Consider the following 22,904-nt stretch of genomic DNA (forward strand, 5'->3'; position numbering starts at 1 on the left):
ATGATTGTTATTAAGGAATATCTGCCTGCCTTCAATCAGGGCCTCGAAAGTTAGTGCACTTCCTTAGAAAGGTGATGACCTCTTTGAGGTGGGGGCATGTGGCTTTCTGCTTTGCAGGCAACTGTCAGATCACAGGGGATAGGACTTTAAAAAGTGAAGATAATCGACTTATTAGGGGGATATGGAGTTTTGAGCAATATTTGTTCAAAGAGAAGCAAGCACATCACTGTGTTTGGTGGTTTGAGTAGGTTTTAGCTGAGCTCTGGCACAACGCATTCTTGAGATCTAAAAATAGCCAGGCTTAACAGCCTCATTGCAAGGTGCTCGGCGTGGGCGGTGCACAGAGGAGACAGCCGACTCTGTAACTGGCTGTAGAAGTGGCTGGGCTAGGCAGTGGCAGAGGCGAAGGCGGCTGGTCAGCTGTGGGGCAGCACAACACCTCCCGCTCCTGGTCAACAGCCGGAGTCCTCCTGCAGCTGCGGCTGCTCGGGGCCCTTTCCTGAAAGCCGGCATCTGATTGGTGTTTCCCGGGAGACCGGCGGCCAGAGCTGCTGGAGCTGCCCATGTTGGTGCGCCGGCGCGCGCGCTCCCGGGGCTGGCGCGCGCTCTGGGCTGGTGCGCGGCGGGGTGGCCGGGGGCGCGCTGCAGCCAGAGTAGAGAGTTGGGAGGCCTCCCAAGTTTGCGAGAGCTCAAATTACTGCGCCCGCGCTCCTCTACTTGGCTACCGCGGGGCGCGGGCGCCCTGGAATCCCGCAGAGTGGGGCCGCCAGCCTCCCTCTGCCTGGCATGCTAAGTTGCGTCCGCGAGTGCTATTCTGTGTTTTTGATTTGTCCACTCTTCGACCCCTCGCCAGCCCCCTTGGTCCTGCCTCTGCGCCAGCTCGGAACTGCTTAGGAATCAATGAGTTGGACTTGTGAATGGGATTGGCGTCGAAATTTAGTCATGCCAGGGCGTCTGTTGGAGGCAGGCGTCTCGTGGTGGCCACCCCTTTCCCAGGGCCCCTTCCTCAAGCTAAAAGGCAATTTGTGATTAAGAGGCTTTCTTTTGCTGGTACTCAGTTTCTCTAGTTCTGCCCGAGCATCTTCTCCGAGTATGATCAATATCATTGAAGATTTTGTGCCTCCTCTCCATTTCTTTTTAACCTAGTGAAAAGTTGCTAGCCTAAAGGACGCCTCCCCCTCCCCCCTCCCCCCCCCGCCGCCCCCCCCCCCCTTTTCCTGGGAGAGCAAGTTTTGTGAATCCGGAGCCGGGATTGGTGAGCGCACTCTTCTCTGGACCCTTTGGAACCTTTGCTGAATCGTCTAACACCTCTACTCCTATTGCCCATTAAGGACTCAGGGCGCATCTTCCGCCTATCAAATTTGTTGGAAATATTAATCTCTTTGCTGGGTGGATACAGTAGAACTTGTTCAGAGATTACTTTAAAAAGAGATCTAGGTCTTAAGCACTTACTAAAGCCAGTTAATAACATCATGCATGGACATTTAAACTTGTTGTAAGTTGCAGAGAGGATTAGTGGGAAGTCACGCTGTGCGCAGCTAATGATACCATCTTAACTCTAACGGGTCTAAATCCACTTCGCCCGGAGCAGGTCGGGCTCTGCGGCCCTCAAGTGAGGCTGGGTAAAGAGGAGGGTTTTGGAGCAGCAGCGCTAGGAGCTCGGAAACAGGAGGAGCCGCCCTCATGCTCCCTTTGGGTGATGGTCACTTGTTCCTGGAAGCTGCGGGCGGTCTTGCTGCTGGTTGGGCACCAGCACCAGGACAAGTGCCCAGTACACTGGCGCGCCACAGCTCACGGGCTGTGCTTTAGTGACACTAAAGAATACTTAATCCTACGTGTTAAAACAGGTTTGATTTCATTAACCAAAGGGTGGTGCACCGAAGTCTGTTACAAACTCTGGTAAAGTGTGTGGTGCTTTTTGCTACTGATCGGTCTCCATTACAAAGGCCGTTTACTTTCAGTTCTTTCACAAAAGTAGTCCAGCTCCGTATTTCACAGGTAAATATCGAAGCATATTATTAACAACTTCCTGTCATAGGCTTGCTGAACTGACTTTAAACTGATTACTGTTTTAAGGCAGTTTGCGACTACTTTATGACAGGGCCAATTAGAAATAATCTTGGGAAAATGCTTCGAAAATGCTACGTTATTAAAACACTCACCTAACAATATTCATTTGGTTCTGTCACTAATTAGCTGTCTGAGGGGATTCTTGTGTTGTCTGGATTTCCTTTAATAGTCACTGGTCCTGGGAAAACAAGCTATGAGGAGAATTTTAACTGCAACCTGGTTCTTGGAGTTAAGTTTTAAATTTAAATTTGGTAGGGTTAAAGTGTTTATCTTTCATATCATTAATTGCTAGTGGGAGTTTGGAAATAACTATAAATATAATCACTTTAATAATTGGTGAAAACCTATAAATGAGCCACTTCAGAAAAGGAATGGGTACAAAAAATAAATAAGTAAATAGACACTTTCTCAGAATTAGCCCACAAAAAAGGGATTCACAGATTACTACCCAGATGTTCTGTAAATCTTTGTCTTTTAGGGGGAAAAAACTATATACATATATATTCATACATACATATATAGATATGAGTGAAATTTACAGGAATGGAAGAATTTCTAACAATTATTAAATTAAGAAATATTTTTACTGAATAAATCTCTCAGATATAATTATGTATTTATCACCCTGGTTAATGAAAAAAAAACTTTCTATAATTTACTTGGAGGTAATGCCTTTAAGAAGACAATAATAGATTTAATATCATTGAAATTCAGAATCCATGGACTTACTTCCTGCTAGAGCTCTTGTATAGTAATAATAGAAGTGTACTTAGTCCTTATTTTTAATTCAGTGAGAATTATGAAGGTACCTGAAACTATTGCATGAATTTAACTGTCTTTGAGAGGAACTCAAATATGGATTTTAGGCCATATTTTCCGAAAGCACATAGTTTACACATACTAGCTGCTCAATATATATTATTTTAGTGTATTAAATTATCTTTGAAATATATGATCTATGTACAAAATTAAATTAGCATTAGCTGGCAGGAATCTGAAGTTGAGGATATTGTACAGTCAGTGGAACTGCTCAAAACTGTTTAGGAGCTTTAAATATGAAGTTATTACCATGACCAAGTCATGGCGAGTGAGTTGGAAAAGAATGCAAGAAAAATAATTTAATAGGTCTTTATTTTTAGAATTTCTAGTATATGACATTTGAGTGATTCTAGTAGTAAAAATTCCCAGACAGCAAAGAAATAGGAATTAAAATTGATGAATTTATATTTCCATTGTTTTATAAAGTAACTTATGAAAATTTACAGGTACTTAGATTAATATAAAAATTAGAAAGTTTAACTGTCCCCAGATAAAGTTAGAAATTGCTGAATAACTTAGATTTTCACGCTGAAGACTCATGCTCAATTATAGTCTAAAATCTGAGTTTGCAGATATGACATGCTGTGTTTCAAACAGCACAGTACAAATACTGCATATATTTCTGCCAAATTTGTCTCAGATGGGTTGCTGCTAAGGAAGAATCCATAGCATGACTGAGTTAATAGAAAGTGTGTTACCTTTCTAATAGGTAATCCCTCCATTTGCGTGCTGTGCTCACTGACAAGAGAAAGGACTTGAATTTTTGTCATTTTTCTGGACTTTAGCCTTAAGGTCGATATTGTCAATTCAAAATATATGAAGTGAACAATATTTTGTGTTAACTAATTATTTTTATTAAGACAAAATTATTTTCTTAGCCAATGGAAATAAAAAATTGGCCTTATTTAACTAGCTCTATTTTATTTCAGATTGTCTAATTCAATTTTGATTTTTCAAATTGCATTTTATACTATAAAGAGCACTGTATAAAATGAAGTTTGAAAAGGGAAAATATTTATGCTTTTATCATTTCAAGTGATCAAATATTGCAGTGCTAGATTTTAGAATATCATGTGCATCAATACATTATTAACTTAATCTAATGCTCAGAGTCATTACCACATTCATGGGTGTCTTTCTGATATCTCTCCAGTCCACTGGATTTTGAAGTGTGATTATGTAAATTTTCTAGTGATAAATAAATGACTATAATTGTACTTGAAATACCACTCAAATTCTTAAGACCATGGCATCTAAATAATATATTATGCATTCTTTAATTATTTATCAAGACTAATTCAAAATAACTGTAGGGTAAAGCATACATTTATTTTTAAATAGCCGTTCCCTTTCCCAATTTTTCCTGTACCAGGTTAAAAAATATTCCAGATGGTGAAAATATGGAAAGACGTGAAAAAGGTTGATGAGTAGACTGAATAAGCAGCACGTTTAGCCTTCAAGGAAACATCTCTGGCTTGCCCAATAATAAATATAATAAATACTATTGCTTTGATGTAATTTTTATGGCATGTGATCTTAATGTCAATTTAGTAAGGGTATTTTGGTGACAGAGAAAACCATGTTTAAATGTTAAACATTAGTGTAGAAAATTCCTCACCATTACTTGACAAGGAAAAAAGGAAAGTTAGCAAACAAAAAATTTTTCACCATGTTTTTTTAAAAGTTATTTTATAAACTTAGTAGAGAAATTGTAATCTTGAATTATAAAATTCGAGTAAGGGTTGTATAATGAAGTGGTGCTAAATTTAAAGAATGGCTTTTCTTCATTATAACTATAGAAAAATCACAATAATTAAAACGTGCCTTTTCATTGTTTAACATTGCAAGGCTGTATTCAGAACTCTTGTTGCATTGTGCCTTTAAAGGAAGCACATATGTATTTTACCTACATAAATTCTAATCGCAGAATCCACTCTAATCAGCATGTAGAAATCATCTGAAACCTCATAAGTTCATGAGCTACACACTTTTCTTTTTTTATTCTGCAGACCACACCTTATCTGGTTGCTAATGAAATACAGGAGATTGATTGCAGAAAATCTTCAAGGGAATATTTGCTGTACCACATATAGTAAGCTCCATTTGGTGCATTAGCATTTAGCCATTTTATGCAAATTTAGAGAAAATGACTCATGTATATGATTTAATATGCATCAGCGATAACTCATACCACCCTTATAAGAAAAAAGAAATTAAAAATTCATTAGAAAACTAGACTACTGTCACTACATGGTTAAAACATTATTAAAGCATATTTCAATGTTTTGCTTACACTAGTGTTCTCATCATGGTGCCACCATTTCATGACAAAGGCCGTAGAGGAGAAAACATTCAACTTAAAATGTCTGCTGGCACACATCGCTGGATTTGTGTGTCACTAAACAATGAGCGAGCATAGCCTTGAATACCAACTATTTAATTAGCACTTTTCGAAGCCATGCATAGAAAATAGCTCATTTACATGCATCTGCTTAGCGATTAGTCCCATAAAAAGCTACCATTTTTTTGTTGTTGTTTAACATAGCAAGCATTTTACCATTCGACCATGAGAAAAATCAAAACATATGTTATTATTTTCGAGTTCCCAAATTTGGCGATATAATTAATACAGGCAAAAGTCTTCATATTCCTCTTCAAGGTATATTTAAATTATTTAATTTAACCTTAAGTGTACTATAAAAGGCTGGATACAAGTAATAATTAAGAACTTCAAAGGGCAATGGAAACCCTCTAACAGTCCTTGGTTTAATTAAAGGCTATTATTAGATCGCTCTCAAATATACAGTTACATTTAATGACAAGTGATGACTAGTAAAAGCAGTATTTGAAAGTTATGAGTATCTTATTCTAAATACAATTGATAGTCTCTAGAAAGTACTGCTACCATTCCATTTTGAAAATAAATGACATGTATTCCTTGAAAAATCAAATTGATAACATTTAAAAACCTGTTAGTTTAAGAAGCTTTGCTTTTCATTAATTCTCTAGTCTACACATACCTGTCATGATCACAAATTAATTGTATGCTACTTAAAAAGAGTTTCTGCCAATTTAAATGTCTTCAAAGGGTATATTTTTCTAACACAGTGGCATATTTATGAAGCCATGTATACAAATGTGTATGGATGCATTAACAATAAAAGTGGGCTTCACTAGTACATTTTGAAATATAATATTCATTTTTGGAATGCGAACTGATATTTAATATGACAGTAATAAATTATTTTTTTGAAGTTTATATTATTTACCACTTTTGTGTGAGTAGATAATTGGTCAAAGGTGGTAAAAGGTGATTCTAAATACATTTTAGAATGTGTATGTACCATATAGAAAACAGAAATTGGCCACTTATGTAAAATTTGCTGTTGATTATAAATAATTATACTCATAGGACTATTTTCCTTTATATGTATTTCTTTATACAGGGAATTTATTTGGAATTTGCATAGATAAAATTCAGGGCAAATGAATGAGCAGTGTATATATATATATATATTCTCAGGTAAAATTGAATAAATATTTTAAAATTTCGTTTAGGACATTTTACTAATTCTGTTTCTTAGTTATCTTTAGTAATTGGCTTATAAAGCATCTGTAATAAAAAATGCCTGTGTATTAAGCATATTACATTTTATTTTATAAGTAATGTATTACTTTGAAAATGTGATACTATTTCCTTTGTTTACTGTGGGCTAGTGAATAGCATGGGATATTTGGTCTTTGATTGTGTGGATTAAATATGTAGATATGAATCTATATCTGTAGCTTATCCATCTCTCTCTCTCTCTCTCTCTCTCTCTATCTATCTATCATCATCATCTATCTATCATATACTTAGCTATCTATATGTTGGTCTCCTTGCCTGCCTGCCTGCCTGTCTGTCTGTTTATCCATCCATCCATCCATCCATCCATCCATCCATCCATCCATCCATCTAGTTAAATAATGTAGTATATGTATGTAGTCCACTGTGTAAGGAAAGTGCGCTTCTGATGTGACTTTTATTATGACATGTTCTTTAATTAGAAAATTTTTTTATTTCAATTTTTTATTTTATACTCCTTGAAACCAGTATTATTTTTTAACTTGTTTATTATGCCCACCTCCTCTTCCTTTGCACAGACATTCAGAATGTAAGTTTTGTGGAGTAGGGAACTTACCTACTTTATTCACTGCTGAATATAGGTCACCTAGAACAGTGTTAAACATATAGTAGATACTCAATGATTATTTGTTGGTGAAAAAATGAATAAATTTAAATATGAGATTGATCTTTCTAAGATAGATTTTTCCCTGTGGATCTAAGGGATTGATTCACATAGATAGACTGGTTTCTCCAACATGGGAGCCTATAGAAGCTGCCCAGGTATATTGAGGAGATTACCCTTCCTAGACAGAGTAAATAGAGTAAGACTATTGTTTGGTTTGGGGGTGAGTGATGACTGCAACCAACTTCTAAGCTAGATTTCAAAGTCCATTTGTAGGAGGACTGTATATGTATTTGAGATCCTATCCTTGATATAGGGAACAGTCAATGGTTCATGGAACAGGGCCAAATTAAGTGGACACATGGGAACTGAATCATAGAACACAGTGTTATTATTGGCAAATTCCAAACAAAAATATTTTACAAGTAATTTTAATATTTTATTTTACTTTGATTAAAATATCCAATTTATAATAGCATTATCTTGTAAATGACTTGAAATTCTTACAATTTTAACTAATGATAGAAAAAATAAATGTGAGTCAGAGTCTTCCTAGGGCCTAACCTTTTTTTCTTGATTAAATCAGGACCATTTTTGAAAGCTCTATTTGTTTCCTTAGAATATAAGGAAATTATGAGTAAAAATACAGTTTATGTTACTAAAAAGTGCTCCTTTGACTTAAAAATTAACCTCTCGAAGTGTCTAACCTGCAATCTAATAATTGCATGAGACTTTAAGTCACTGATCATATTTTTGAGCAGAAATTAGAAATCATTTATATCATTTGGTATAAACAGTAAAAATTTGCCTTTTCACATTTTCACATAACATGGGTCAAAATAACAAATGTAAGATAGAAAACTCAAATCGATGAAATGTTTGTTGGGCTCTTATTATGTTCCCACCAATAAGGTTCTAAAGATTTTAGAAAATTGCCAGAGTAGGTTGTCTAGTTCATGAGCAACAGACAGATGTATTCACAAGACCAGGTAGCAAAGTGAGTCATCAAAAAGTGCAGCCCTTTCTTATCTGTGTGCAATGGAGAAAGAATATTCTTAATTTGGAACGTGGGTTAAGCATTTGATTAACCCTATTAACTCTTTCAGATTATTAAGGTACTATTTTAGTCTTAAGTACTATTTTCGAAAGCTATAGTAGATTTCGTATTGGTGCAAAAAGGCAACAAAGGATACCTTGGGAGATATAATAGTCTTCCAAGGAGTCTCTACCTGAACATCTTGACTGACTCCTGAATCTGGTAAAATCTGGATGCAAACTAATTTTGTCAACAAATTGTATCATAAAGCAAAGTAGGGCATTCAAATTATGTTTTTTATCTGGGTCACTTCTATGCTTTTGACTTTTAATTGAAAAGAAGTCTCACTATATAAGTAGCCATATTATTTACTGCATTAAAGGTAGAGTTAAATATAGGAAATCAATTAAATATGTATGGGCCAATAGAAAATCTACTAACCAGCAATACCTTATAAAGTATTATTTATTGAATACCTTGTAAGAATATACAGAGCTAGAGACTATTTATATGTTTGGCAGTGGAGGCTTGGGAGATGTAGAGATGGGAAGCTTTGGGAGAAAAAGTGTAAAAATGGTGCTACCTTCAAGGTGCCTAAGATCTGATTGAGAAGACTAGATTAGTAACTATGAAAATACATGAATAATGTAAGATAATATTGAATTGTGGGATATTTATTAATAATATTATAGGAATATTCAGTAAAGATAAATCAGTATGAATAGCCAATGAAGGATTAGTAGAGAAAGTTATATTTGCAACTTTGACTTTGAGCTTGGAAAGAGTTGTAGAATTAAGACATAGAAGGGAGAAAATTTGGGGCTAGAAAAACAAAATGATCATTGGTGACCTGGATGAATGAATGAACAGAGCATGTTTTTGAGAGAAAGAGAAAAAAAGAGCTTCATATTCAGTGATGGTGATTAATAATTGTGGATATAGGTGAGATAAGGCCGGATTATTTATATTCTTAAAAACTGGCCATTAGAGATAGACACGATGATGTAAATTTTGAGTAGTTACTCTGAGCTTCTTCTTTGATATATTCAATAAATATATATTGAGCATCTACTATGTGCGAAGTACTGTGCCAAGCACTGGGAGAACAGTGGTGAATCAGATCCAATTTTTGCCCAACCTCATGAAATTGTATTCTAGTAGGAAAGCTGGACTTTAAACAATTAATTGCACAATTGATTATTGAATTGTGATTAGTTCTGCAAAGGGAAGTACAGGGTATCATGAGAGAGTATAACTAGTCTGGGACAGGGAGCAGTGTTGAGGAAGCTTGGTTTTAAGAAGTAATGTTTAAGTTGAACTAGAAGAGTAGTAGAGATGACTAAGCAAGGGGGAAGGAGCATAGACAGAACTTTATAATCAGAGGAGATAACACATGCCAAAGCCCATGGGAGGGAAGACAGGAGGAAGCCTGGCATGTTTGAGGAACTTCAAGATCAGTATGATGAGACTACAGGAATCTACAGAAAACAAGATAAGAGAGATAGGTGGACCAGATTGTGCAGATTTTGTAGGGTTATGATCTTCGACCTAAGTGTGGTGAAAAGTCACCAAATAATTTTAAGCAAGGGAGTGGCATGTTTGGAATTACACTTTTAAAAGATGATTCTGACTATAGTATGGGTTGGGGGAAGACAAGAGTGGGTAGGTGAAACCAGTTATGAAACTGAGGTAAAAGTTAAAAGATGATGATGGTTTGGACCAGGATATTTGTAGTGAGAATTAAGAGAGCCAAATAGATTAGAGAGGTGTTTATGAGACAAAAATGACTAGATAAACAAAATGAGGAAAGTAGTATTTAAATAAGGGTTCACTGTCCTAAACATTTGAGTGGGCCAAATGGATCTAGTACAAGAATAGGGAGACCAGTTGGAGATTTGCAATAACCTGAGAAGGTCATAGAACCTGAAACTGAGAGTGGAGAAGAGAAGATATATCTAGAGACATTTTAAAAAAACAACATATAAATTTTTTGACTAAAATTTTTTAAGTTGTAGTGACTTTAGTGGCCTTACTGGCTAGAAGAAAGAAGTGAGATAGGAGGAAAAATGACTGACTTATTTTGGAAGTGTTGAGCTTGCAGTGTTAGATAGTTATATAGAAAGTGCAAATGCAGGAGTGTGCTTCTATTTGGGAGAGCATCAATAGAGATTTGCGATTAGATTAAAGATATAGAATATGTGGAGTTAGCTAAGGAAATAGTGAGTGGAGAATGGCAAGCCAAGGCACTGATTTTTAAAATGGTGGAAGGAATAAGCAGGTGTCACCCACAGATTAGTTTACATCTGGAAACAAAGTCTCTCTCAGTAATTTCCTTTCAAAGACAATTTAAATTTTAGCTGTTTAGTATATGTCCAATCATTGAAATAAATAGAGTCTCCCCCCAAATGTCTGTGGTTTGCCACATTTAGGAATATGTTATACTGAAATAAGGGAAGAAAGAAAGGGAGGAGAGACTGGATAGGGAGTGTTCATATAATTACAGAAATAATTGGAATTTAAGTAATGCTTCATAAACATCTAATTAAAAACCATTGCCAAGTTATCCAATATATGCTTAAGTTCATGAAAATTTCTTTTAGAAAATTTGTTGATTCTTTCATTTAGGAAATTTTTATTGAGAACTTACATGCTGGCACTGTTCTTGGTCTTATCAATTTTAGTTTTGATTGTGGAATCTACAATTTTATAAGGAGATAGTCAATAAACAAGTAAGTAAAATATCAGCTAGCTACTAGTGCTATGATAAACAAAACAGGGTAATGGGGCTTACTTTAGGTGGTCGGGCAAGGTTTGCTTGAGGAAGTGATGTTTAAAATGACACCCTAATACATAAAAACATAATACTTAGACTATTTAAGTCTATAAAAAGGTACATAGACAAGCGGTCAGTTTATGTAAGATTAATGAACCTACTTGGGTTTAATAGCAACAAAACCCTTGGCTTGATCTCTTGATTCTCTATTCAGGACCACAAAAGATAGAGAAGGGTAGAGAGCAAAACACTGTATATGAATATGACTCCTCAGGTGCATGCTTCACTTCCATAATTATGTAACTTAAAAAAAATAATTTTTGTAAATTAAAAATTTTTGTAAATTAAAAAAAAAGCTAAAAGGTAGTTTCCTTTCCTGAATATTTTGCCAATGAAATAGTGAGTGGAGAATGGCAAGCCGTTAACCATTTTTAAAAAGAACTTTTGAAAATCAGCATGATATTTTGGTGAAGACTCTTGACCTGCCTAGTGGTAAAATTGTTTAATCAAACAATGCTACCAATAACATCAGGTATGTGTATAGAAATTTATATTTTCTAAATGCAATCACATGTATTGACTGGAGAATAGAGTTGTTCAACAATAGTGATTGGAGCTAAGGCTAAGAAATTTTAGGTTAACCATTAGGATAGTGATAAAAATGTGAGGGCTTGAGTCATTTCAATTCATTGTTCTAATTTCTTATTAATAATTACAATTTATGTTTTTAGAGATTGACTAGGATAATTCTTTACCACATCTATTTTGATGTATTATAACATTTTTAACATGTTAAAGTTTTTAAGTAAAATTTTTCTTTTCAAGACATTTCGTAATAGTTTTGAGAAATATTGGTTTTTTGAATCATGTGTGCTGAATGTAATTTTGGGAATTAACGTTCAGACTTGAGTATATTGTTTAACAATTTTAATTAATCAATTTTTATTTTTTATTACTTTTTTATCATTTTTTAGAAATAGGCACATGTGCACATGTCTTAAAAGTTGCACAGAGATATATGGTAAAAAAGTAGGCTCTTGGGTCCCTGAGTTTCACTCCCCAGAGGCAATTAGCAATTTAAGGTTTGGAAACTATTTTAAAATTAAAATTGAAATTACTTTGCTTATATGAAAGTACTTCAAATTATAATTATATTGGACTTAGGTATATCTTTCTACTATTTCACAATTTTCTCTAAAGTACAATGTCAAATGTATGCAAACATTAGATTTAAACATAAATCATTAAGTATATCAAAATTGTTCATGTTATCTTTGGTGAAAGTTAGGCTTCAGTGAATTAATATTATTTATTCTTTTTGAAATTCGTATTTCAGAGACTTAAAGGAAAGTCATGGGCACTGTCCATCCAAAAATCATATATTTATGCCTCGAGGGATTTCATGAAGATTGTTGTGAACACAGGGAGTTTGTACAATTATGGTTGAGTTTATAAACTCTTTCCCTCACAATCCCACGTAGCCGACCAACTTTCTAAATGCCAAGTACTCACTCGAAATTAGCTAATTTCTAAATTTTAGCTTATACCATCATCAGTACCCTTCTTGTTAACTTCCAATCACTTGTGAATCAGATAAAAATGTCAGGACAGAATGTTCTCATGGAATCAGAAGAAGATGCTAACCTCTGAGGCCTCCTGCAGCCACAAGAACAGTGGCAGCAGTGGCCTAATGTCTGTCAGTTCTTCCATTTGCAGACACATTACCAATTGATGTGTCTACTCTGCTGAAATCCCCTTAATTCTTACTGTTTGTCCTTCCATCAGAGTTTTAAGTTAAATTCAGACATTCTGTGAAGCTGCCAAGTTCTCTCTAGTTCCAAGGCTAGCTCTTCACTTCAGATCATCTATCTTGGAGCAACTAGGGCTGCCAAAGAGAGATTTCAAAGCAGTGCTACCACAAAGCTTCCCCTGGAAGGTGGAGATGGAGCATTATGCAGTTTGGTGAGTAAATAAATGTCTCTGGTTTTCTTAACAGCATATAATATAGAAAACTTTGAAATCAAATATATTGTTAACCAGTCCCTAAACTGGAGAACATACCAAAGATGTGAACAAACATATCTTTCTCACCCATTACAATTACTTTGACTATTCTAGAACTGACAAAGAAAAGAGAGGTAAGAAGAAATCTTATTGTATAAAACACTGTGATGGGTGCATCACATACATAGTCTCATTTAATCCTCCACAAAACTCAATGTTAGCTTCATTTTTCAGAGCCAGAAACTGAGAATTGGGGAGGTTACTAAAAGCAAGTAAAGAAGAGACAAATGGAGGAATGTACAGATATCATAGAATCAGGATCAGGATAGGTTTATATTTAAACAAACAAAAACTCATTCGGGAGTATTATGATTTATTTGTCAATCTCAATAGTTAAGAAAAGCCTAAAGTCAGTGAAATCTTAGCATTCTGAGTTCATAAATTATCAAAATATCTGGGAAATAAGGGAAAAAAACCCCTAATGTCTGCAAAATTAATTAAATATTTTATTTTTGTTTTCAATTGTTACCGTATCATGCAGGTATAATTTATGAACACACACTTGCTTCAAATTTTTCATATTTAGAAATTTATAATGATTTCAGCAGTTGAATTTCTTAACAAAAATACCTAATTTTATTTGTGAAAAACATTTTCAAGATTTATTGAGATACAATTGACAAATAAAAATGGTACATATTTAATGTGTACAACATCGATGGTTTGATATACATATACACAGTGAAATAATTATTACAGTCAAGTTAATTAACACATCCAAAACCTCACATAGTTACCTTGTGTGTGTGTGTGTGTGTGTGTGTGTGTGTGCGCGCGCGCGCGCGCATATGCATGCCGTAAGTACTCTTAAGTTCTACTCTCTTAGCAAACTTCAAGTATACAATATAGTGCTGTTAACTTTAGTCACTATGCAGTACAATAGATTCCCAGAACTTATTCATCTTATAACTAAAAGTTAGTACTTTTTGACCAACATCCCTCAATTTCCCCCCTCTCAAGCCCCTGGCAACCACTATTCTACTCTCTGGTTCTACGAGTTTGATTTTTTAAAACTCCATATATAAATGAGATTATATAGCATTTGTCTTTCTGTATTTGGCTTATTTCACTAACATAATATCTTAAGGGTTTATCGATGTTGTTACAATGGTCAGGATTTCCTTCTTTTTTTATGCTAAATAATATTCCATTGAATATAAACACCGCATTTTCTTTATCCATTCGTCGAGATATAATTAGGTTGTTTCTATATCATAGCTATTGTGAATAATGCTGAAGGAAACATGAGACCACAGATATCTCTTTGAGACCCTGATTTCCCTTCCTTTGAATATATACCGAGAGATGTAATTGCTGGATTATTTGGTAGTTATATTTTTAAACTTTTGAAGAAACTCCATACTGTTTTCTATATTTGTACCAATTCACATTTCCACTAGCAGTGTACAAGGGTTCCAATTCCTCCACGCCCTCACCAACACTTGTTATCTCTTGTCTTTTTTTTATAATAGTATCCTAATAGGTAAGAGGTGATATCTCCTTATGGTTTTGATCTGCATTTCCCTTATGATTGGTACTATTGAGCACCTTTTCACGTACCTGTTGGTCATTTGTATATCTTTTAAAAATGTCTATCCGGGTCCTTTGTCCATTTTTTAATTGAGTTGTTAGTTTTTTGCTGCCGAGTTGTATGAATTCCTTATATAGTTTGAATGTTAACCTCTTATCAGATATAGGGTTTATAAATATTTTCTCCTATTCCATATGTTGCCTTCCCTTTAGTTTCTTTTTAGTTTGATATAGTCCCACTTGTTTATTTTTACTTTTATTTACTTGTATTTATTTTTTATCTTTAATTTCATGGAAAGAAAATATGGGTTGGAATTACATTTACTAAATACGATATGATGACTGTACAAACATATTAACTCTAATATTAAATAAGTGACAATTTTGCCTTTCCTTATGTCTAAGTGTGCAATGAGAGGTGTCTTTTATGATCAAAAGAAAGTTAAATTAACATAACCCACATTTGGCATTCAAATTTTGCTTCAATCAAAGGTATACTATCATTTTTTTTCCCCTTTAAGTCTCTTAATTTAAACCGTAGATGAATTTGTGGTTCTGCGTGTTCTGCAAGATCAAGCAGGCTATGTTGCTGCAGTTTGACATGGCCTAAATGCACAGAAGGCAAGTTGACATTGGGGACGTTCTTGTAACTTGGATGTTAGTAACAGATTCTTTTCATTCTGAGCCTTCTACCTTAACAGTTTTTTTCTTCCCATACTCTATTTCTTCATGAGGATACCTAATTCTTTCTTGTTTTCCCTGATTTCACACTATTAATTTTTGCTCTGAGGACAGGATTGGAAGAAACTAATTTCTGAGGTGAAAATTATTGATATGGTTTAACATCCTATTTCTTAAAACGTGGTGTAGGTCAAAGGAATGAAATTGTTTTGTTTAACAAACATTCACTAACTGTTCTGTGAGAATTAAATGAGTTAGCGTTTAATTACGGAATTTCAGATAATCGGTAGAGGAAAGCTGGGAAAGAAATTGATCTTTTTTATCTTCGTAATCTTTTCATAAAATAAAATCTTATTTGTGTGGCTAGCCGCATTTTTTACTTCTATGATAATCAAGCACAAAATCTTATGGTCAGTCCGGTTCTCTGTGGGGCAGGGATGGCAGAGCCAATGATAAGATTCAATTAGACCCTCACAACAGGGATTTCTTCTATTTATACTACAAGTAGAAATGTTTATATCTAAGTTTAAATAAAGTTTTACAGAGATTTGCTAATTTTTGAATTTTCACTATTATTATAATTGAAATGTAAGTTTTTAAAATAAATAATGTCACGGAAATTTTATATCTAATATTTTCATATGTTAAAAAGTTTATTTTTTGACTTTTGGAATATCCTGGTATGATTCCAATTTTAAAATGAGTTATCCATAACCTATCATTTCTTTCAGTTTTTAAAAAAACACACATCTTCTTAGACAAGCCCTTCTTCATAAGAATGATCATGAATTTTATTTATTCTTTGTAACAGAGCTATAGAGGTATCAATATATTTTAAGGATATCATAGGTTGTTTTTTATTTTAGTTATTTAACCCTGTTTAATGTGTGACTATATTGAAATGTGAAATACACTGTCATTTTAACTACTGAATAATAACACTATCAGGAATCTCTAAAAGCCCCTTCTAAGTATATAAAATAATTAAATGCTTATATTTCACGAAACTCATTTTAATTGAATTTTTACCTAACTTTTTAGAACATATGGTAGAATCACTAAGAAAATTTATATAAACAGTGAAAATAACAAAGAAGAAAAACTACTAACAAGAGTATATTGATTTTAATCAGGAAATTTCAAATTTCAATTTTAATTAAAATCATTGTTTAAGTTTCTCAAATCTCACACAATAAATTGACTGATAAGAAATTTGCCTTCTCTGAAGCTTATTATTATATAATAATTCCAATTGTCAATTTAATTCCTCAACTGATAATTTTTCAAATCTTTGAAGACATAGTAAAACTTTTTGATTAAAGGTAAATACAGACGGGTCTATAACAGTAATTCTCAACCAATACTATAGCGACAGTAGAATTGTCAGACCAAAAAATATGCAACTCAATTATCGTTACTTATTTAAATAGCTAAGTTACATTCTGTGCAATAGTTTGTTGATACTATGACATTTATAGGCAACTAGATCAACACAATTTATAGGTCCTAGGACAAATTCTACACATTGTTAAGAATTTGGCCTTCTTCATAAAATTATTTAAATTCAATAAAGCATTTATTTGTTTTGTAACCTCACTTTGTGTTCAAGAGATGTAGATATGAAACTAATTTTTGCTGTATTAATGCTTGACAACTTACTATTTAATGAAAATTGAATCGTAGATATTTCCCTCTCTTTCCCCAGCTACTGTGAGGAATTATGGAGAAGGGGAATAAAAATAGAAACTTGTTGCTATGGAAAAGATTATAGGCCCTTTTGTTTTCTCTCAAACAGCTATAAATTTAGGGAATTCAAAAAAAATTAATGCAAAATCAAAGTTGAAATGAAAACTTTTTTTTTTTTGGCTAGGGAATTTAGTTTAATATCTATAATCTGGCCTTAATACATCTAAAATCAGAAATGATTCAATTTGTAGCTTAGCTATATACAAATTCCTTCAGAGACATCATACAATTGTTGGTCTGAAATAAGCATTAGATTTGTTACCTAAATGCTCTTAATCACTATAATAGATTTACTATCATGTAAGAAAGACATTTTTTTAGTAATTCACAAGAGAGTTTATCATGGTTCAAAATATTTTTGAAATTTATTATTGGTCATCCTTTACTATACAATTATTAGTACTAATCACATTTTACAGATTAGGAAATAATTTGGATATATACTGAAGTCTAAATAAAGTAGAATAGTTATGAGGACATTTTATAAAGATGGGATTTAGGAACTAGTTTACAAAGATGATATTTGGGCATGTCCTTGGACTTGAATGAAATGCTGAGCTCTGTGTCAATAAAATACGAAATGCTAGTAATCCATGGCATGCAATGGCATCACAGTCCCATTACCACCTGTAATTTATGATGATGAAATATCTTTGGAAAGAAGTACCTTGAGAGCCTAAGTGTTACCACATTTGACCATTATGACTGTGTTAATGACTAAAAGAAGTTTGGTGTGGAATGGATTCTTCTAAATGAACTAGAACTTTTACAGAAGAAAATTGAGCACAAGTTTTCAACTTTTAGTTGAATACACAGTCAGAGAAACTGAGACTTTCTATAGTAGCCCTAAAATAATTTCTTTGTTCTTGTAGTGACAGTACCGACATTATTGGAAGTTAAACACAAAATTTAATTGTGAACATTAAAAAATTATAACATAAGTCAAATTCACAATGCCAAATCATGAAATTTGGGGCATCGACTGGAAGATACAGGACTCTCAGGCTTGGAGTGGAGGCACTGTCAATGGAAGCAGCTTGCCTGTGAGAAGACCAGTCTTCCTCTGCTTGCAAACCTATAATAACCTTACCCAGGGCAGTTGCCTTGTAAGGAGATGCCCATTCTCTTCCAGACACACTCCAACCATTCTTTGTAGACTTTTTACTAGGGTTGTAGCTCAGTATGCTTCTAAGTACAAAGTCTCACCCAGGATAAAACAATTCATATACCAAGAGAAGTGCAAAATTTTGCTAATTTATATTGACTGATCTGAGATATACTTAAGGAAATGAATTCTTAGGGGGTTAGACCAGGAGGATGAACTAGAACATTAGGTTGGGCCACATGTATAGATATAGATGTCATTACTAAAGATTCTAAATTTAATGTATTAGCTTGTGTAGCTGGAAGTGACTTTAACAATTTACTTGTTTGGAATAGTAGAAGGCAAAGGCTTATGAAGATAAGAATATTGGAGTAGATTTATCATGCATGTCACACATAGCCATTCCAAACTACTTTTCTGAGACTCACTGTTCAAAGGCTTGAAGAAGTACATCAGTGAGGGGAGCACCTGCATGCTTGGTTATGTCTGTGATGACTGTCTTCTGTTGGCCAAATGGCAGCTCTTAATTTCCAAAAACAAGTTGAGTACAGTTCCTGTAACTGGGTAGCAGAGACACAGAGGTAATTAGAAAGTCTGGATTGACATGGGATATTTAATGAAGGGCAATTTTCCCAGTGAGCAGAATTTCAAGCTGTCCATTTGCCTGATTTGAAATATGAGTAGAAGTACATTCTATTCGTTTGCTAGAGTTGTCATAACAAAGTACCACAGATTGGGTGGCTTTAACAACAAAAATGTATTTTCTTAGAGTTCTGGAGGCTAGAGTCCAGATCAAGGCTTTGGCAAGGTGTTTGTTTTGTTTTGTTTTGTTGTTTTGTTTTGTTTTTCCCTAAGGCCATTCTCCTTGCCTTGTAAATGGTCATCTTCCCCGTCTGACTTCACGTTGTTTTTCCTCTGTTCATGTCTGTGTCCTAATCTCTTCAATGTCAGTTGGTTTTGCTTCCAAGGAAAGAATGTTTTCACCTGGGGAACCACATGGTTCCGTTGAATTAGAATTTCACTTTGATATTTTGGCTTCTCATTCCACTGAACTGCTAGAATGATTAATCACAAATTACCAAAAGGTACAACTACTATTGTGAGTGTGTGCAGACCAAGCAAGGAAGAAAATGTACAAAGTTGATTCCTGTCTTAATTTCTGTAACTGGTCACAATATCATAATTGATATTTATAAATTCCTTCTTCCATGACCCATTCCCTGTTTCTTTTGCCTTCCCTTCACCAGAACCTCAGCTTGTCAAAATCCTTTACCTGGCTGGGTCACCTACATTTTTATTTGTGGTGGGTCTGCATCCTACCCTTTTTTGGTTGTTGAAGTTTTTCTTTTAATTTTACTATTGGACATGAAAGTCCTAAGAAGTGCCCAGCCACAGAACCCCTTAAATTACAGACATGGTCTCTTTGCCTTGTTGAGTAGTGTCAACACAATCACAATCAAAAAATTAAACACGTTCTTTACCTCAATATCCTTATATCTCTCTATAATTTCTTCCTCCCAGCCCTCTCTGTCTCCTTCAGGTAAACTCTGAATTTTATATAAATTTGATCATACAATATATACTCTTTTTTTTGGGGGGGGGGGTTAGGGGAGGGGACCTGGCTTTTACTCAGCATAATCATCTTGCAATTCACCTATGTTGCTGAGTACATCAATGGTTCAGTCTTTTTTTTTCCTAAGTAGTATTATAGTACATGGATATCTAAAAATTTGTTTATCCATTCATGTATTGTTGGATATTTTTATTATTAACAGTTTTTGACAATTAAAATAAAGTCACTATGAACATTTATATCAACACTTTGTGTGGACATATGCTTTTTTCCCCTCTTAGGTAAACACCTAAACATAGAATAAGACTGGTTGTATGGTAGCTGTATGTCTAAATTTTAAGAAACTGCCAAACCTTTAAAAAAGTTATACTAACATATATTCCCATCACGAGTGTATGAGAGTTCTAGGTCCACATGCTCATTATCATTTAGTATGACCAATCTTTTTATATTTTTATTTTTAGTTAAATTTATTAGAGTGACATTGGTTAATTATGTAGGTTTCTAGTATATGATTCAATAATATGCCATCTGTATGTTGCATTGTATGTTCACCACCCAAAGTTAAATTTCCTTTTTTCACCATGCATTTGACCTCCTTTATCCTTATCTACCTTCTCCCCTACCCTTTTCCTTCTGGTAATCACTAAGCTGTTCTCTGTCCATTAGTCTCTGTTTGATATGACCAGTCTTTTTAATTTTAGACATTGTGATAGGTGTGTGGTAGTATCATTGTGGTTTTCATTTGCATTTACCTAATGAGTAGCGAAATCATCATAATCCAGAAGATAAACATATCTATCATCTTAGAGAATTTCCTTTGCATGTGCTTGTCTGCTATTCACATATCTTCTTTGATAAAGGTGATTATTCAAATTTTTTGCACATTTTTTAAAAATTGGATTATTGATTTTTATTATTAATGAGTTTTGCTTTTTGATTTGTGTGTTCTGGATATAAGTCCTTTATCAGATATATAATTTGCAAATATTTTTTCTTAGTTTGTGGCTTTTATTTTTATCCTCGTACTAGTATCTTTTGAAGAGTAGAAGTCTTTAACTTTGATAAATCCAGTTTATCAGTTTTTTTCTTTTATGGACTATGTTTTTATATCTAAGGAATCTTTGCCTAATTCAATGTCATAAATATTCTTTCCTATGTTTTCTTCTAGAATCTTTATTATTTTAAGTTTTATGTTTTGGCTTATGATTCATTTTGTTTTAATACAATTATGTATATGTGGTATAAGGCATGAATCAAAGTTTATTTTTTATTTGTAGATATCAAAAAGTTCTAGGACCATTTGTTGGTAGATAACAGTTCTTTGTATTAAATTTTCTCTTTTCATATAACTTGTGGAGTTTTTGTTTCCTGACTGAACTATGATTGACAAAACCTGGCTCTCTCTTGAATTGTGATCTGGATTTCTAAAAAATTTTAAATAATATCTTTATCCTGATTGTCACAGCCAAGTGCATAAAAAGTGTTCAAACAGGATCCTCAAAACAAATACATATGTAATAATATTCATCTTATTGTAAATAAATTTAAAAGTTCTGATTACCCAATACATGGAGATAAAATATTTTAGGAGAAAATGAGTGGTTTCTAAGGTAGTGTTCCTGCATGTTAAACATTTGATTCTGAGCATATCCAAAGGTTTGGATTTGGATGGGTATTATATTAAATGTTAATTTAATACTTAAGTCAAGTTTTAAAAATAAATAACTATCAATTAGTTTTTCTTAAATGTATCTCTGGGTTTTTCAGCTGAATGGATGGGTAATTTGGGTTAGATAAAATCAATCAACCAACCAACCGACAAACAAATCCATATTATCAAAACAATGAAATCAGTCAAAGTAAAGCATGTCCAAAATGAAGTGTTATGTACTTCATGGCAACTTAATTACTCATTCTATTATTTTTTTCTATTCAACTATTTTTAGGCCATAATATAGGTAGAATGGTGATAATAGTCAAGACATAACAATTCGGAACCCCTCAAGGGTCCTTGTCATTAGAATCTTGACCCTCGAACCAGAGTTTGGTTTGGATCCTGGTAGGAAACAGAATGTCTGGATTATAAAGCGAAAATTTTGTACTTTTAAACCAACGGTAGCCTGTGCATCCTCTTGTACAACAATCCCAGGTTTAGAGCATGTTGTGAATTAATGAGTATCTATATTATTATGACCAGGTCTATTATTTAAAGAGAAAGGCTACTTTTTTTTTTTTTCTTAAGGTAATGGTTTGAAAATACACATACCCTAAAAGTGATTCTTAAGTTTCAAATCCATATAAAATAAGCAATTGTATTGTTTCTTCTGCACCTTGTCTAAGTATTCATTTGCTGTTTTGCAATGAGAAAGAAAAAATGGCTAGTAATATTGAGAGACTTTCTAATGAGGTCTAAAAGAGCCAGAATACATTTAAAATGCTGAGAGAGAATTCCATACCCGTTTTTAGACCAAAGAATAAAGGAGGGGTTGGTTGATAAACTACTCAGAAATAGAAACCATGTTAAAGGTGATGTTTTGGCTGTTAGGCTTTCTTCAGGCCTTAATATATAAAACTAACTTTTTTTAAAAAAAATTTCTTCTTCTGCCCAAGGAAACCCTCAAAGACAGAATGCTGCCTTTAACCTTATTCTATATTCCACAGAGCGTTTTAAAGACTAGAAAAATATTGCTGGGGATAAAATGATTGGGGCTCTGAAAGATCAGAAGAAATCTATCATTATTTTTTTTAATAAGCAGACACTGAGAACTTTATCCACAAAGTTATTCTGAATTCAGTGTTCTAGCCAGGGACTTTGTAGTAAATAAATAAGACTGACCTACAGTTCACTGTATTTTTGGATCTGAGTGTTACTTTCATTTAGATTGGTTTACCTGAAACTTTACCTTCCTTTCTATCATAATAATATTTATATTTTAGTTTTAGGTCAAATACTGAATTCAAAGATGATTTTAATTTGATAACTGAATTGATCAATATATTTATTTATGCATGCTCTTTTAACACCTTAAAATATTAAAATATATGAAGATATTTTCTAGAAGTTATTAAAATCACTTTTGTTGTTTTCCTTATTGAATTTTGTGAATAGAGCTTTTTAAAAAATGAGTTAACAGTTTGGAAAAAGTAAAAATGACAAATCAAAACATTAATTCGAAAAACTACCAGTAAGTTGGTCTTTATGACTTTTTATTTGTCTAGTGAGCAAACACACATACTCTGAAAAAAAAATGTTTATCTTAATATATATAGCCAGG

This window comes from Rousettus aegyptiacus, unplaced genomic scaffold (genome assembly GCF_014176215.1).
Source record: "Rousettus aegyptiacus isolate mRouAeg1 unplaced genomic scaffold, mRouAeg1.p scaffold_m13_p_8, whole genome shotgun sequence".
NCBI lineage: Eukaryota > Metazoa > Chordata > Mammalia > Chiroptera > Pteropodidae > Rousettus > Rousettus aegyptiacus.